The sequence below is a fragment of the Trichechus manatus genome, unplaced genomic scaffold (assembly GCF_000243295.1).
Source record: "Trichechus manatus latirostris isolate Lorelei unplaced genomic scaffold, TriManLat1.0 scaffold00235, whole genome shotgun sequence".
In the NCBI taxonomy this organism is placed as follows: domain Eukaryota; kingdom Metazoa; phylum Chordata; class Mammalia; order Sirenia; family Trichechidae; genus Trichechus; species Trichechus manatus.
In genome coordinates this window covers 1584901-1601752 of record NW_004444171.1, presented here as the reverse complement: position 1 = coordinate 1601752, position 16852 = coordinate 1584901, and the positions used below count along the sequence as shown (strand labels likewise).

The 16852-nt window shown below is 43.4% G+C and overlaps 1 protein-coding gene across 3 annotated transcripts in view; it reads left to right on the top strand.

Annotated features, from left to right (window-relative positions):
- Positions 1-16852, top strand: part of GRB10 (growth factor receptor bound protein 10) — a 258555-nt gene that overhangs the window by 87321 nt on the left and 154382 nt on the right. The gene's annotated exons all lie outside the window — the stretch shown is intronic.

Here is a 16852-nt window from a genome sequence, read left to right as displayed (position 1 = left end):
TTGTTCTGTCTGTTTCTTTCTAGTGGTTCTTTTTCTGGCCTTGGTAATTTCCTTACATGCATGCACTAGTCAGTACTCAGCTAGAGGTTTAAGGGAACCCTCTGCAGATCTCCAGAGCTCTCTGTCTCTGTGCAGCTTTCTCCTCTCTGTACTCGATGTGTGCATTCCTAGCTGCCTTGTCCTCCCTGAACTTTGAATTCTGTCACCTTAGCGAGACTGCCAGACTATTTGGGATCCCCCTCCTTGTACTCTCTCCAGGCAGTGGGTTGGGGTGTACTGGTTGGGCTCACCTCCTTGTTTTCTCCCCTCTCAAGGATCACTGCCCTGTGCTGCCTTTTGTCCAATGTATGAAAACATTTCATGTATGAAAAAATTTCAGTTTTTTTCAGGTGTTAAGGAAAGAGGATAAGTCCAGTCCTTAATGTTCTGTCTTGACTTCCATCATATTCTATTCCATCTTGAAGCAGAAGTTTCCCATAATATTTTAACCACGGTTCTAGGAATAAAACCAACAACCCATTGTCATCAAGTTGATTCCAACTCATATTGACCCTGTAGGATAGAGTAGAACTGCCCCATAGGGTTTCCGAGGAGCAGCTTTCTGATTCCAACTGCTGACCTTTTGATTAGCAGCCGAGCTCTTAACCACTGCACTACCAGGGCTCCCAGGAATAAGTTAGGCTCAGAAAATTTTTGTGTAGTATACAGAATCAGCTTCAGAGCTGAAAGGAAACTTTTAGCGATCATGTGGTCTAAAGACCTCATTTTTCACATAAGGAAATAGGCCCAGAGAATGAAGTTATTTGCTCAAAATCATAAAGTTTGTCACACTGGCAACTTACAGATCTTTAGTTCATACCACAATCAGATTTCTCATATATAAATGACAAAATGAACCATTTCTTGTGACCCACACTAAGGTCAGGATCCTGCAGTCCTCCCTGTTCCAAGGGTTGACTGTTGTATTTTTGGCAGAGGGATAAGGTTTATTTTGCCCTGGGACCTTTGCTTTTTATTCACTTTGTCTTGGCCCACTGCTTGGTACAAAGCTATATGGAAGATATACCTTAGGTGAGCCCAACGACGGCCAAGCCCTTTAGCCTGCCTGTGGGAGCTGCTTTCTTCCCTGTCTGCACCTCCCTGCCCCTGCTCTCTGAGGACGGACATCAGACCTGGTTCAGGGTGGGTATGGGGACCCAAGCTGAGCCCTGGGGCCAGACCCAGCTTACTGCACTCTGCCTCCAGGATTTTGGCAGCGGTCAGCCCGTTACCCTTGGCCCTCTGCCCTCTGCCCTAAGCCTGCTGGAGGGACAGACAAATGAGGAAGAACCACCACAGAGGATTACCTCATATTAAACCCTAGGGCATTTTCCTGGTCAACCAGGACAAGGCGAGCCGTTTTCTAATTCTGAAATTATTGTTAAGAAAGTTCAGGGAAGAAATGCTGTCCTTGTTCTGCTGATCAGGGGGGACAGAGTGTGGCGTATTGTGTGCCTACTATGTGCTGGATACTCCTCTAGGAAGATGCCTCGTCTTGGTTAATTATTACAACTGCCTGTGATTTGACCCCCGGATTTAGAGTAGAAGTTGCAGGTAGGGGTTGTGCCATGAGAGAACATGGAAAGCTTTGAGCTGAAGAAGTCAGGTTTGGCTTGATTGCAATGGCTCTGCATGTAAGTTCTCAGTATTATTATCCCCATTTTAGGCAAGGAAGCTGGGGCCCACAGATGCCAAGTGAGTGTCCCCACAGCTTGTAAGCCAGGATTTTGAACCATATCTTCTAAATTTCAAAGCTATGCTCTTATTAATATGTCACACTACTTTTTTTGTTGTTAGTTTTTTTTTTTAAAAAAAAAAACTAGGTCATTTTTATTTTGGGCCTGAGTGCTTATGTACATGGGTTTTGTACCTGAGTAACTCTGCATCCCTGTCACCTCTCTGAGAGTGTTACAGTTGAATTGTGTCCCCTAAAAGATATGTTGAAGTCCTAACCTCTGTACCTGTGAATGTGACCTTGTTTGAGGAAATAAGGTCTTTCTTTGAAGTTATTATCAGTTAAGTCAGACTGGAGTAGGGTGAGTCCTAAACCTAATCTCTTCTGAGTGGTGTCTTATAAAAGCAGAGAACAGGTATGGGAAGAGAATCACAGACTGGGGAAGACACCATGTGAAGATCCATCTGCAAGCCAAGGAACACCAAGAAATGCCTTGAAACTCCTGGGGCTACCAGAAACTGAAAGAGACAGAGAAGAGTCTTCCCATAGAGCCCACAGAGAGAGAACATAGTCCTGCTGATGCCCTGAACTCAGACTTGTACCCTCCAGGACTATGAGAGAATAAATTTCTGTTCTTCAAAGCCACCCACTTTGTGGTATTTTGTTATGTCGGCCCTAGGAGACTAAGGAAGATTTGACCATTGATGGGTGACTTCCCACCCATCTGGACCAATGTTCATTGGTATTGGGCGATGACAGTGTCCACAGGCATTATGGCCTGATCTTCAGAGGCTTTCTGAAGCTCAAGGGACACAGAGAGCTTCTGACTGGGGTAGGAATTATATAAGAAAGGGGACCCTGGAATCACTTCAAGTCCTGTCTGAGCCTTCATCTCGAATATTTGGCCAGAATTCCGAGTCCAGAATCAAAACACATTTTCTTCCATTTGGAAATTTGTTGTTTGTTTATCAAATTGTTGTCATACCCTCTGCTGTATTTTTTAACAGCCGTATTGAGATATAATTACCACAATCAATTTTAGAACATTTTTATTATTTTGTAAAGAAACCTCATACACTTTAGTTATCCCCCCATCCTATGTTGCATTTTAATTGATGCTCTTAGAGCACTTTAAAAGCATAGTTGGTAGGATTATTTATTTAATTTAGAGATTCTGTAGTTATGTCATCTAATTACACAGACTGCTAAGTTATTAGAGGTTATGTTTGACTAATTTGCTAGTCAATGACCATTCTAATGAATTGACACTTTATTAATATATATGTATGTTTTGGTCTCTATTCATTTATCTTAACACAAGGAAAGGGGGAGAGGTCCCAGAAAACAGTGTGGGTGATGTGAAAATATGTGACATGAAGTTCAAAGATTTTATGTCCTGCTTTTGCTGCCCATACGCTTGTCAAGCTGTTACCTCTCCCAATGTTATTTGCATTCTAACTCAAATCTATAATTGGAGATCTGCATGTGGTTAAAAGACTTTACATTCCAGAAGAGTTGGTTTTTGTTTTGAGGGTGGAAGAGGTGATGGGAAGGGCACTGGGTCAGGGGTTTTTCAGGGCACAGAACTACGGAGGATGTGGAATACTGGTGGCCAGTCTCATCTGTGTGGTATGGACCAGACCATGTGGTGATGGGACCGTCTGTGTTTTTTGGAAGGAGGGTGGTGACCTTGCATGTGGTGGTGGCCTTGAAGTCATGGTAGGATGGCCTGGCCAGCAGAAAAGAAGCTAGATGTGAAGTAGGGAGTGCAAGGACAAAGGGGAATCCTTGTTGGTCGTTGGCCATCTCCAACCCCAGTAATGCGGTTGGTGGAGCTGTACTAACGTTTGTCCCCAGACTCGTAGAAGCTGAAACAAAAGTTCAGGGGGGGAGTTGGAGGGACTGGCCTGCGCCGACGTCAGAGCCAGTGATAGTGACAACATGTGACGCTGCACCATGACCACACGGCAGTGATCTTCAGAGAGTGAAGCTTCCACATCCCACCCCGGGATTTCCAAATCCAAATCCCTGGTGGCTAGTCTCATCCCAGAACCATATAGGAAAGGGGATTCTGGGAAGCGTAGTTCCAGCTTAGCTAGATCGACTTGGTACAAAAAGGCATAAGGCTGCTGATAATTTTCACTTTCACTGCTGTCTTTCCTGTAATTCGTTTGCCTGTCAGTCTCTGGGATGCTGAACGGTAACACATTTGTGTACTTTGTGGGTATAGTGGAAGAAAAGAAAAAGAAGGTGCAGCATCTTGCTCAGGCGTTGGGGAAATTGTGGATCGTAATTTTTACATTTGTTGTGAAGTAGATCCGATATGAACATATCTCAAAGATTCTAAGCCAGAATAAGTGCCTTGTGTATTTTTGTCTGCTAAATATTTCTGCTTTTGGCATAATAATGGCAGAGGGGGTGGTTGGAGAGGACTGCTTTATCCTTTAAAGCTTGTGCTTTTTGAACTCTTAGTAGAGTTCATTTTTTCCCCCTTAGGTACTATTATTTTCCAATGAACATTTTATGAGCGAGTACAGGGCCCTGATATCCCTTTCGGGATCTAAACTGCTCTTGTTCTAAACTGCTTTGGTTGGCGTGTTTTTTCCTGTGTTTGCATTACCTGCCGCCTTGGACCAGTGCCTAACTAACATTGTCCTGTCAGCTTCTATTTCTGATTGGGTTTGCTTCAAGAAAAATAGAACTGACAGAAAATCAGAAAAAAATGTTAACTGAGTTTTTATTGCATAATTATACATACATACACACACACACACACACACACGCACACACACACGCACACACACACACTATGATTGTTATAGTGTCATCCATTCACAGGTGCTCCCCTTTTCCTGATCCTTGGTGTTAAAGTTGATGACGGAGGAAGTGGTAGAAGAGATGGAGATAGTGTAGTGGTAGAGGCGATGGAAGTGGTGGTGGTGGTAGTGGTGGAGATTTAGGTAGTGGATGTCGTGTTAGAGATGGAGGTGGTAGAAGTGGAGATGGTGATGGAGGGGGTGGAGGTGGAGGTGGTGGCAGCAGTGGGAATAGTAGTGGTAGTGATAAAAATAGCAGCTAACATTTACTGAACAGTGTTTTCCATACGTGATCATACTGAATCTTCCAAACAGTCCAGTAATGCTGTCCTCACACAGGAAAGTTAAGTATCTTCTCTAAGATCATCTGTAGAAATTCTAGAGCTAGCAATCTTAACCGTTAGTGTGAGCCACCTCACTGATGTGGGGATATCAAATCAAAAAACAGTAACAGAATTGACTTGGTGAAGGCATTTTATTTTGGGAAAACCATTTATCAGGATTGATGGACTGTGGGCATGATGTTTCTTTTTAGGATGATGGAAGTATTCTAAAATTAGATTGTGGTAATGGTTGTACAATTCTGTAAATATACAAAAAGTCGTTGGATTGTACACTTAAAACAGATGTGTTTTGTGTTAGTGAAATTATATCTCAATAAAGCTGTTTAAAAAAAAAAATATTGGCAGACACCCCACCCTCCCCTGGATAACTGAAATAGATGTTTATATACCCAACATAGCAGGATTGGTAATTTAAAGTTAGGTAATTGATGTACTTCTTTTATGTATAAGGTAAAATGGGTGCACTTTGAGGTGGTTATTGTGGAAAGAAATGCCTGGGTATGGAGTACATGTCACTATTCGATGTGTGCTTGGATCTATAGTGGTTGGTCACAGTAAGATGTTAATGAAAATAGTTTTTTATATAGTAGGATTTTCCCTGCCAGGATTGACATTCTTATTATCGTGGAGAAACAGTTTATATTCTGCTAAGAGGTAGTCCTGGCATTTTCATGTCCCAGTCAAGCAGCCCGTATAAATACAATTATAAGTACAAGAATTAGGGAGTCCCTGGGTGGCGCCAAAGGTTAAGCACCTGGCTACTAATGGAAAGATTGGTGGTTCATATCCACCCAGAGATGTCTTGGAGGAAAGGGCTGGCGATTTACTTCCGAAAGGTCACAGCCATTGAAAACCCTGTGGAGTGTGATTGTACTCTGACACACATGGGGTCACCATGAGTCAGAGTCAACTTGAGGGCAACTGGTTAAATATGAGAATTACTGTGGTGGCGTAGCAGTTAAGAGTTTGGCTGCTAACCAAAAGGTTGGCAGTTCAAATCCACAAGCTGCTCTTTGGAAATGCTATGGGACAGTTCTGCCGTGTCCTGGAGGGTCGCTATAAGTTGGAATCACCTCGACGGCAGTGGGTTTTGGGTTTTCTCCATACAGAAAGGCTCACCTGGTGAATTCTTTCTTTATTTCATGTCAGGCTTTTGAGCATGTGATACTGGGTTCCAGTCTTGGATCTAGGGCCCTTTTGATGTAAATCTCTGAAGTCTCTTGCTCCCAGTGTTCTTGCTTAGACATAAAGCATCATATTTAAACAGTCAGTGTCATGTTGAGGCAAAAATGGTTCCAGCTCATTTGTGGTGTACGTTACTCCCATTTGAGGGAGGCTAATTTGGTGGCGTAAGGGTTAAGTGCTACGGCTGCTAACCAAAAGGTTGGCAGTTTGAATCCACCAGACACTCCCTGGAAACTCTGTGGGGCATTTCTACTCTGTCTTATAGGGTCGCTAAGAGTCGGAATTGGCTCGATGCAACAGATTTGGTTTTTGGTTTTCAAGTTTTGCGCAGAGGAGCCCTGGTGGTGCAGTGGTTAAGCACTTAGCTGCTAACTGAAAGGTCGGCGGTCGAACCTGCCAGCCGCTCTGTGGGAGAAAAGACCTGGCAATCTACTTCCGTAAAGATTTACAGCCTTAGAAACCCTATGAGACAGAATGAACTTGACAGCAGTGGGTAATTTTACACAGGAGTCCCTGGGTGGTGCAAAAGGTTAATGCGCTCAGCTGCTAACCAAAAGGTTGAAGGTTTGAGTCCACCCAGAGGCACTTCTGAAGAGAGGTCTAGTGATCTACTCTCTAAATATCAGCCATTGAAAGCACTGTGGAGCACAGCTCTACTCTGACACACATGGGGTTGCCATGAGTTAGAGCCGACTCGACAGCAACTGTTTTTTGTTTTAGTTTTGCACACCTTGCAACTGGCAAAATGAGGAGTGTGGATAATTGCGGCTCTTTAAAACCAAGTTCTCTGTTTTATGAATTTTTATGGCTTTTTAATACAATGGTTAAGTGTTTGACTGCTAACCAAAAGGTTGGCAGTTCGAATCCACCAGCCACTCCTTGGAAACCCTATGGGGCAGTTCTACTCTGTCCTATAGGGTCACCATGAGTTGGAATCGACTTGATGGCAATGGGTCTGGTTTGGTTTTAGTTAGTATAATGAGAAACTTTGTAGTTACCTGTAGCTCAGTCGTGGTTAAGAATGTGTTAGTCCGAGTCAGAGTCTGGTTCACACATGCAGGCAGTAGCTGTGATACCTCCTGTTTTTCTTCCTCATCTGCAAGAACAGGGAGAATACAAATGCCTATCAAAAAAAGAATTTAAATGAGAATGCATGTAAATTGTCCAGCACAGTACTGGTCCCCAGTCATTGCAAGAAAAACCCTGCCAGTTTTACATGAATTTTTAATAAAAATTAGTAATTGCCTGTATAGCGGGGGGGGGGGTAATTGTAAAATCTTTGTCAATAGCATAGCTAACAGATTGTATATATATTTGAAAGTTCTAGAGTTGATGGAAGCAGTCCTCAGGCGAATGAGTGAATTTATGAGATTGTAGGATCCGCCCAACTTTTAGAATTGCAGATAATACAAAACAGTAGACAATGTAGTCATTCATTCTTCACTAGAGTAACAATCTCATAGTTTAATGGATTTTTTATTTGAATCATTTTACAACTTTAACTGCATTCTGTGTGGAAAAAAGAGACAAAACCCATGCCTGTTGTATTTCAAATATTAATCTTCAAAAGCTGCACCACGTTGTACCTCAGATGAGGGCACAGTGATTTCATGAGGCGCAGGTTGCCATCCCCCCGTGGGCCCATCTGCTCTTCCTCTTGGTGGGGGGGCCGCAGGGGGCAACCTTGCAGGGCGATGGTGGTTGTAGTTTGGGAAAAGTCCTGGAGGATGGGAGGGATCACTGATTATTCTTGTTCTTTCTCTTGCTTTAGCACTGCGAGCTTGGTGGGTGTAGCTGTATGAAAGAATCATGGGAGGGCTTTTTTAGGCCTGGGGTTAGCCATACCCTTACGGGGCTTCTGGGGCTGCCACCTTCTCCCCACACCATTCTCATGCAGTGAGTTATGTGTGTTTGCTTGCTTTTGTGTAACTGTAGTATTTAGAGATTTCAACTTGTGTGTTTTGATCTAGCATTCTAGCTGATTGGAGACGCTTTGGATCCCCCTATTCTGTACGGCATTGACTAATTATCTTTGTTTATCTTGACCAATTTGTAAAGCATAGCTTCCGTGCCTTTATTCCCAGTCTCAACCTACTGTCGATTCCGACTCATAGTGACCTCATAGAGTTTCCAAGGCTGTAAATCTTTATGGAAGCAGACTGCCTGCCACATCATTCTCCTGCGGACACGCTGGTGGTTTCGAATCACAGACTTTTGGTTAGCGGTTGATCGTTTAACCACTGCACCACCAGGGCTCGTTATTTAGGGCCCTGAAAACAGTATGCCCAGAACAAAGCCAAGGACATACCCCTGTGACATCCCACCAGAGAGACCTCTTTTGCACAAACTTCTAGCCCGTGCATTTTAGGTAATAATGTCAGTACCTGCTGATCATTGAATACCTAGTAGATATCAGTCGCTGGACAAGTCCTTTGTTGTTTACCTCATTTTCGTTGAATCCTCATAACCCACTGGTGAAGCGACCATTCTGCTCTGAGGAAACGCGAAGGTGCAGGAAATTGCCCACAGTTAGCCAGCTAACTAGCGTGTGGGAGACTGGGATTTGGCCCAGAGTCTGGCCTCAGCCCTCCGCTCCCATTTGTTCCATGTTGACTATTACACATAGCTTGTTGAATTCCCCCAGCTGCTCTCCCAGGTGCGTGCTAGTCCAGGAACCAGCTTGATTGCCCAGCCAGCACTTCTCTGGTTCTGAGCTGGGTGCCTCTTGAGCCCCTTGCACAGCTTGTCAGCCAGCACAGGCAAGACTTTGTTAGATGCTCTGCTTGCTATAGAAGGTGGTGCTCTGATGACAGTGGCAACTCATTGGCTGTCCTCGGTGTTGTGCCCAGGCCACCTTGGAATCCTGCTTACAAAATGCGATTCATCTTCCCTTGGCGCTGGTAGGTCAGTGCTGTGCTCTGGGAACAGTGTTAGGTGGGCTTCTTCCCCCTCTGTCATCTCACCGAGGGCCAGAGGTATTACTGCCCCAGGTCTGAGGGTGTGAGGCTGGCCAGTCGTGGTGAATCTGTTCTCTAAGGGAAGAAGGTGTGCACACTGATCAGTTTGCCCTTGTCACTTTTCACTTTGAATTATAGGCGGGGCAAGAAAAGTGTTAAGGAAAGGCATTCTTCCCACTAACTCTTTTTGTCGGGACTGTTGGAAGGCTTCAGGAGGAGGCTTTTGATCGAGGCCTGGAAGGATAAGTTGATGGTGTATATGGAGGCCAGGTGGGTTCAGTGGTAGAATTCTCTCCTTCCATGAGGGAAACCTGAGTTCGATTCCCAGCGAGTTCACCTCATGGGCAGCTACCACCCATCTGTCAGTGGAGGCTGCCGTGTTGCTGTGATGCTGAACAGGTTTCAGCGGAGCATGATGGGGGCAGTCACAGGCTGTCTGGCAGTTTATTTAGATTAGAAGAAAACTGGGCTGGAGAGGTGGGTCCTGGAATTCCATGAATATGAATAACACAGGGCACAGTTTCTCAGGCTTCAGGGTGCATCAGTGCCCCCTGAGGGTAGTTAACAGACTCCTGGGCCAAATCCCCAGCCATCCTGAATTAGCAGGTGTGGACTAGGGCCTGGGCACCTGCATTTCTAACAAGTTCTTCCCAGGGAAGGCTGATGGTACTGGTCCAGGACTACACTTTCGGAACCACTGTCCTAATGGGCAGGTGTCAAGGCTCGAGTGTCAGTCACGAGTCAATTATTTTTTAAAATAATTGATATTCTATTATTGTGGAAAATATGCACAGCAGAACATACACCAGTTTAACAATTTCTACATGTACAGTTCAGTGACATTGATTACATTCTTTGAGTTCTGCAACCATGCTCACCCTTTTGTGAATTGTTCCTCCTATATTAACAGACTTGCTGCCCCCTAAGTTTCCTATCTAATCTTTTGAGTTGCTATTGTCAGTTTGACCCCGTACAGCTCTTAAAAGAGGACAGTGTTCAAGGCCGATATTCTTTACTAGTTAAGCTAAACTGTTGTTTAAAGATATTTTTGGTTTAAGGTTTAAAGATTCTCTCAGGGCAATAGTTTCAGGGGTTCATCCACCCTCCATGGCTCCAGAAAGTCTGGAGTCCATGAAGATTTTAAATTCTGTTCTGCATTTTCCCCCTTTTGATCAGGATTCTTCTGTAGAATCTTCGATCAAAATGCTCAGTAATGGTAGCTGGGCACCATGCAGTTCTTCCGGTCTCATGGCAAAGGAGGCAATCAATTATTCATGGAGGCAGTTAGCCACACATCCCATTTCTTCCTGCTATTCCTGACTGTCCTTCTTCCTCTGTTGCTCCAGGAGAATAGAGACCAATTGTTGTACCTTGGATGGCCACTTGCAAGCTTTCCAGGCTGAGTCAGTTTTTTATGTAATCTTATAGAACCTTGCTTCTTCATCAGCAAAAGGAGAAAAATAAACCTACCTATCTCCCTCGGCCTCAGCAGTCTGCAGCAGGCACACCCACGCCCAGGATGACCTAGAGAGTAGGTGGAGGAGTTGGGCCATTAGGAGAAACCAGCCAGGGTTGTGTCCCAGCCTGGGGTCTGCCAGAGGCCTGATGGGCAAGGCCAGGGATGTCGCTGCAACCCCCTGGCAGTCCAGGTTAGGGAAGGACTTTCCAGAGAGGAGCAGCAAGCTGAGCTGGAGTGTGGCTCCCTGCCTCCCATCTTTCTCGCCTCCCCCTCTGGCCTGGTAGACAACAGAGCAAAGGGGAAGCTTGCTGATGCAGTGATGCAGTTCTTGAAGGTTTGTTTCCCAGTGCACTGAGCAGTACACCAAGTGGGGGAGCGAGTGGAGAGGGTCTTCCCTACTAACTCGAGGTTTTTTTTGTGGGTTAAATGAGATCATCTGGCACCATGCCTGGTGCACAGTTACCCTCAGGGAGGGCCGGCTTCCCCTGTTTGTCTTTGTGAAGGTGGACCTGCTTCCGAGAAACTTGGATTTGGGAAGATGCAGCACCACAGAGTGCAGTGACCCATGAAGCTTTAATTAAGGAGCTTCAAGGCTTCACTTTCCCAGACTTCACCTTCCGCTGGAGGTAGACAGCATGGTAATTAAGGGCTCTGGTTTAGAAAAGCATTTGCTGCTGACAGCTTCAAAGAAGAATCCTTAGGTTCACCTTCAGTCCCCTGGAGCTCCTACAGTGGAGAAGTCAACAGAGGAGGCTTTGATAGAGCTGACTAGAGCTGACAGCAAGGCCACCCTGTCCAGTCCTAACCCTCAGGGGAACGTGTAATAATCGGCAAAAGAAAATAGGCAAGCAGACAAACAAAAACTAGCCTTAAGAGGAAACCAAGCTAGCACAATGGGAAACCTTTCAGTCTTGTCCCAGTTTGTATTGCCCGGCACCTGGCAGAGTGTCTTACCTGCCTTCGAATGGTGGATAGACATTTGCACCTGGTCTTCTGTGCTGTCCTGAATTTCTTTTGATGCCGCAGTGGTTCACTTTCCCCTCCTGCCTTTTGTATTTGGGCTTTACCTTACAAAAAACATAGTTTTTTCATACTAACAAACCTCTTTTGTTATCTCAAGATAAAAAGTTCTTATCTGAAACGTCTATCTGTTGACCCAGGACTTTTATATACAGTTTAGCCATTCGTTGAGACTTTGTTCTTAGCGCCATAATTTGTCATGCAAGTCTGTCTAATTTTGACGAGTACTTTAAGCATAGAGTTGGCAGACAAAGTATGGGATACCCAGGTAAATTAGAATTTCTGATAAACAGCATGTAATTTTTTAGTGTAAGTCCCAGGCAATACATAGGGCATAATTATTATTAAAAAAAATTCAGTTTTTGAAATTAAAATTTAACCGGACATCTGTATTTTTATTTTCTAAATCTGGTAGCCTTATTTAGTGAGGTTGTTTAAATTATAGAGTCCTTGGATGGCGCAAACAGTTAAGCTCTCAGCTGCTAACAAAGGTTGGCGGTTTGAACCCACCATGAGTAGCCTTGAAAGAAAGGGCTGGCAATCTACTTTTGAAAGGTCGCAGGCATGGAAACTTTATGGGGCACAGTTCTCTCTGAAACACATGAGGTCCCTGTGAGTCACAATCAACTCGATGGCAACTGGTTTGGCTTTTGTTCTCAACTCGGTTGTAAAGGTACTTGTCTTCTAAGCAGATGTCTCAATGGAGCCTGGTTTGCTTGTCACTTAAAAGAGTAGTTGTCAGGGAGAGCAGGGCATGGCATAGATGAATTGATCTCAGAGCTGAGTGTACACACAAACACCTGGGTGCTTGATACTCCACAGGGCCATGCTTATCCTTAGAGGAGCCTTGTGGCAGGGCTGGATGGGGACTGGGCAGGTGCTGGTCCCTGCCTACCCTTTGAAACATAACTAGTTGCCTTCGAGTTAACTCCAACTCATGGCAGCCCTATGTGTGTCAAGAGTAGAAGCATGCTCCATAGGGTTTTCAGTGGCTGATTTTTTTGGAAGTAGATCTGGAGATCTTCCAAGGCATCTTTGGATGGACTTGAACAACCAACCTTTCAGTTGGTTAGCAGCCAAGCGTGTTAACCATTTGCCCCATCCAAAGCTTTGAAAAATAGGAGGTAGCATATCTTCTTGGTTTATATTATCTTTGTGTGATCTGATTTCAATCAGATGATCCAATAGCAACATTCATGTTGGTAATGAATAGTGATTGCGCATTTATATACAAGTGAATATTCCAATGAGAAATTTTAATAATTTAAGCTAACTTTGAAACTCTTCTAAAATATACTTGGAAGAAAATGACTAAAGAATTCATGGAAAAGAAGCAAGAAGGAAAATGTACTGCTGATGTTCATGCATGCTGTCAAGGTGTGAAAGTTACAAATGTGTGGCATTTGGCCTAGGAAGGAGCAGATAGTAGGTACCCGAGAAACAGACTCTTGTGTACTTACGATTATGACGTGTGATGAAAGTGACCTCCTAAACCAGGCAAAAGGAAGGATTGGTTGATGAGTGGACCTGGGTGAACTGGTCAACCACAGGGGAGGGGTCAAATCAGAAAAAACAAAAACAGAGTAAAACACAAGTGACTGTTTTCCGAATTTATTGGTAGAGAATGAAGGTACTTTTTAACCTTAGAATAATGAAACCATAAAAAGGTGAGCAAACTTGAATTAAATTTTTGAGAGTAAAAAATATAATTAAATCTGAAGACGTGGCAAGAAAAGTATTTGCTAGAAATATGACTAAAATTAGCCATATGTAAAAGAGGAGCCCTGGTGGTGCAGTGGGTAAGCACTCAGCTGCTAACTGAAAGCTCTGTGGTTGGAACCCACCAGCAGCTCTGCAGGAGAAAGACGTGGCAGTCTGCTTCTGTAAAGATTACAGCCTTGGAAACTGTATGGGGCAGTTCTACTACAGTGTCTAGCTGTGCATGATAAAGTCCATGGGCATGCTAAGTTAGGCTAACGTTTTAGGATTTGAGCTAATTCTTATTTTCTGATTTCTACTCTGCCTTTCCAAAAACTTTATATGGATTGTTTTGAAATTTGGAAAAGAGACAAAACATATTTTTCTTCGAAAGTAAACAGTGGATTGGATGGAAAAACATTGGCTGTTGAGCTACAGAAACTAGTCAGAGAGACCCAGGTGGGGGGCCTTGCAGAATCTGGGAGACTGGGAGGTACCACCTTCTAAACTCAACAAGTGAACAGCTCCATCTTCATCCCCTCAGTAGGGTTCTTGGTGGTCTTCCCTTTGCCTCCCAGATACCCATGTCCTCCAAACCAATCCCTCTCCTCTTTCCTAATAAAAAAAAAGTACATTTTTTAACAACTTATACACTTATTAGTAGGATATTAATTAAATAAATTATGCTACCTATCTACCCTAGGATAGAGAACGGATAGAGATCTATGTTGGTTGATATGGAAAATTTCCAAAAATATATAAAAATACCATAATACATACAGTGTGATTATGATTCCATTTTTTTTTACCCAAACTGTTTGTAACCTTCAGATGATTCAAATATAGCAAAGATACAGTCTATAAATAATTCAAACAATGCAAACAAACACACACCATGTGTGTATCCCCCCCTCCAAAGAAACATCTCAAAAACTGATAGGATAACATCCCTGGGTAGTGAGTAGAGAGATAGATTAATTTTTATGTATTTACTTTTACTTTTCTTTAGCATCTAGTATTTCATAATTAGCAAGTATTGTAGTTATAGCTATAAAGTAAAAGTAAAGTAAAAATAAATTAAAATTATGCTATATTTGAATCATTTGGAGATTAAAAAATGGAATCATAATCACATTACATGTATTACTGTATTTTAATATATTCTTGCAAATTTTCCATATCAGCCAACATAGATCTCTATCAGCTCTCTGTCCTAGATTGGGTAGGTAGCATCATTTGCTTAATTGACATAGATGATGCTACCTATCCACTGTAGGACAGAGAGCTGATAGAGATAACTAGGGGCCCTGGTGGCACAACTGGTTAAGCCTTTGGCTACTAACCAAAAGGTCAGCAATTTGAATCCATCAGCTGCTCCTTGGAAACCCTATGGGGCAGTTCTACTCTGTCCTGTAGGGTTGCTATGAGTCAGAATCGACTTGACGGCAACAGGTTTGAGTGTTTTTTTTTTTTTTTTTTTGTTTTTTTGATTATACCTATAACTAGGAGCCCTGGTGGCAGAGTGGTTAAGTGCTCGGCTGCTAACCAAAATAGGTCGGCAGTTTGAATCCACCAACTGCTCCTTGGAAACCCTATGGGGGCAGTTCTGTTGTGTCCTGTAGGGGTCACTATGAGTCAGAATCAACTCAATGGCAATGGGTTTTATAGCAATAATTTAAAAAAAAAAAAAAAAAAAGTTACTTTTTTTTGGAAGGGGGAAAAAGAGAGAGAGAGAAGCAAGTGAAAATTTCTCCCGTACCTTACAGCTTTGTTTTGTTTTCCCCAGATTTTCTGGAGGAAGGTGTGAATGTAATTGCATCACCAGGGAGCAAGCGTCTTTATTCTGCTTGGCAGATGTGGGTGCTGTGCCCCTTCTGGAATCTCTCCCTGGGGCTCCCCCTTCGTATCTCCCCCACCACCTCTTGTGAGTGGTCCCCGAAGCACAGTGTTGACCAATCCTAAACCTATTTACATGGAAGTTTATGTGATCATCATCCATCCCATTTTACAGATGAGCAAGTCAAGACTCAGAAGGTGAAGCCCCTTGGAAATATTCAGGCAAAAAAAGAAAAAAAAAACCCCACTATGATAGAGCTCCTGGGCCTCTGACACCTTGTCGAATGTACTTTTTTGAGTTTCTTGGGCAGCTGCTAACCAAAACATTAGAGGTTTGAGTCCACCCAGAGATGCCTTGGAAGACAGGTCTGGTGATCCACTTCTGAAAAATCAGCCACTGAACACCATCTGGAGCACAGTTGTACTCTGACACACATGGGGTCGCCAGAGTCTACTGGGATGGCAACTGGTTGGTTGGTTGTGCAGCTCGTACAGTGTGATGTGGTGGGAATGAATGAGGGCTGTGGAGCCAGGCTGTCTGGGTTCCAGTCCCAGTGCTGTCGTTACCTGCTGTGTGATAGTGGTGTACCTCTCTGTGCCTCACTTTCCACACCTTTAAAATGGGGAACCCAGCTGGCAGAGTAAGCACCGTGTCAGTGTTGGCTCTTGCCAGCTCAGACTCCTAATGTATTTTATATGCAGCAGTTTAGAGTACTACACCAAAAAATCAAAGCCATTGCCGTGGGGTCAATTCCAACTCATAGCAACCCTATGGGACAGAGCAGAACTGCCCCATAGGGTTTCCAAGGAGCATCTGGTGGACTCGAACTGCCAACTCTTTGGTTAGCATCCATAGCTCTTAACCACTACACCACCAGTATTTCCTTTAGAATACTGGGAGGGTCTTATTGCATAGATCGGGATGAGGTTGTTGAAGCTAACTACTGTATTTGTGACAATGTCTTAATAACATTAACAGCGACGTTTACTGCAGATCTTGTAACTTTTGCACTGTTCTAAAACCTTTCTAATTACATCGGTATGACATGTGCACCGTAAAACTTTCAAACCTTTCATAAATCTGTAGCAGAAAATTGACATCCTCCTCTCCCCAAGTTAATCACTGTTTATATTTTGGTGTAAGCAGATAAATAGTACAAGGCACATTTTCTTTCCCCACATTTTCATAGCTCTTTCGTTGGCTTAATTATATTGTCGTGAAGATTTTTTCTAGAGTTATGGGCTTGTTCGTAATATTACCATTTTAAGTTTCACAGAAGATTCAAGAGCTTGGCTGCTAACCAAAAGATCAGCAGTTTGAATCCACCAGCCGTTCCTTGGAAACCCTATGGGGCAGTTCTTCTCTGTCCTGTAGGGTAACCGTGAGTCGGAATCGACTCCATGGCAACGGGTTTGGATTTTTTTTTGAGGGGGGTACATCTCAAAAGTACAACTGAGCTTCTTGTGCTTTATATAGTGAGGCATTTATGAACCACTTTCCAGCTATTTCTGTATCAGGTGATAGACTCCCTGACTCTTGATTACCAGTAATTGTTATAGAAAATATATGTGCTCCAAGGGAATGTTAATTATTTATATTCCTTGCCCAAAACAAGCAGCAGAGTTGACTATAATTCTTTTTGAATTGCTATTCAGGGAGAGCTTTTTAGGCCAAAAAGCAGGAGTAACTTTCCTTCTAACTCCCTTGCCAAACAGGTTGCACCTTTTCATGATTAACTTCTCTTTTGTAGTGTATTTTAAATGACTGTCATTTAAAACTAAAAAAGTAAATAAATTGAAAGGAAGGAAGGAAATGCCAGGAT